We start from the raw sequence: 1758 nt of genomic DNA, 5'->3' as shown, positions 1-1758 counted from the left end.
ATGTTTCTAGCTTCTATGTATGTGTACCCTGGTGCTACTTGTATTGGCGGAACTATTTTCATATTAACATTATTTTATATGTGTTATGTTAGTGCTAAAGCATGAATATTGATAATGAGAACATTGTTTTTATACTTCAATATTTTTTTATCATGCTACACTTTAATTTGCTGAAACATGATGTCTATTCATGTGGTAGGTTTAGGACATTATTTTTCTTTTATTCTATGGGAATTGATGGTACAAAATTGTTACATGAAATATTTGGCTGCTGTATACCTTGAAGGCAAAATTAATGAAAGTGAAAAATTTATAGAATCTAGGCTAATTTGAAAGTATGATGAAAAATGTCCTCACAAATTAAAGTTTGGAGAATAGGAGAAAGTACAAAAAATTGAATTGCAAGCCTTTCTGGTGGGTTTCCCTCCTTCCTATTTAACTTTTTAATTGTTAAATTAATATTCATTTAGATTTCAGTTGACCTCTTTAATGGCAGATTTCAAACTAAAGTGGAACTAAAAGGAAACCACCTTCATTTTCCCATTTTACAGCACTCAAATTTTCCTAAGTAGCATTACTAATTTTATGAAATTGTAAAGAGCAAGTCACTTTCGGCAATGGTTTAGTGCAATGTCCTCAGCTAAGTGAGGCTTAAGATTTGTAAGCCTTACTTAAAATCCATAATTAGGAGGACCTCCTCTCAGTATTCCTCCCATGCCTGTACTAGCATGAAAAGGGGAAAGCTCATGGAACCTCAAGAGTATAGTAAGAAATTCTTAACAGTAAAAATTTAGGGCTAAATTGTATACCTAAATTTGTTTAAATGGCTTTGAAAACTATTTTAAATTCAACACACAACACACTTAAAATGAAATTTAAAAGAAATACATTAAATTTGTGAACCTAAAAGAGCCATTTATAAAAATGAAGTTCTTCATTTTTAAATATTTTTCCTTTATCCTTTTTTTCATTTTTACTTCTTCTTTTATTTATTTACATTTCAAATGTTATCCCCCTTCCCAGTTTCCCCTCCACATTCCGCCTATCCCCTTCCTGTCTGCTCTGCCTCTATGAGGGTGCTTCCCACACCTGTCTACCCACTCTTGCCTCAGCTCCCTAGCATTCACCTACCCTGGGTCATCGAGCCTCCACAGGACCCGTGATGACCTCTAATGCAATCCTCTGCTATATACCCAGTTAGAGCTATAGGTCCCCCATGTGTACTCTTTGGTTGGTAGTTTAGTTCCTGGGAACTTTGGGGTGTCTGGATAGTTAATACTGTTTTTCTTCATATGGGGTTGCAAACCCCTTCAGCTCCTACAGTCCTTGCCCTAACTTTTTCAATTGGGTCCCATGCTAAATCCAATCTGTGTACATCTGCATCTGTAACAGTCGGGCTCTATCCGAGCCGCTCAGGGGACAGCTATACTGGCCTCATGTCAGTAAGCACTTCCTGGCATCAGCAATAGTGTCTAGGTTTTGTGTCAGTAAATGGAAAACTCTCTGGACAGCCTTTCCTTCATTCTCTGCTCCACTCTTTTTTTTTTTTTTTAACTTCTTTTTTTTCCAATTTTTATTAGATATTTTCTTCACTTAAAATTCAAATGCTATTCTGAAAGTCTCCTATACCCTATCCCCTTGCCCTGCTCCCCTACCCACACACTCCCACTTCTTGGCCCTGGCATTCCCCTGTACTGGGGTATATAAAGTTTGCAAGACCAAGGGGCCTCTCTTCCCAATGATGGCTGACTAGGCCAT

The sequence above is a fragment of the Mus caroli genome, chromosome 6, assembly GCF_900094665.2.
Source record: "Mus caroli chromosome 6, CAROLI_EIJ_v1.1, whole genome shotgun sequence".
Taxonomy (NCBI): Eukaryota; Metazoa; Chordata; class Mammalia; order Rodentia; family Muridae; genus Mus; species Mus caroli.
This window is presented reverse-complemented; position numbering follows the sequence as displayed.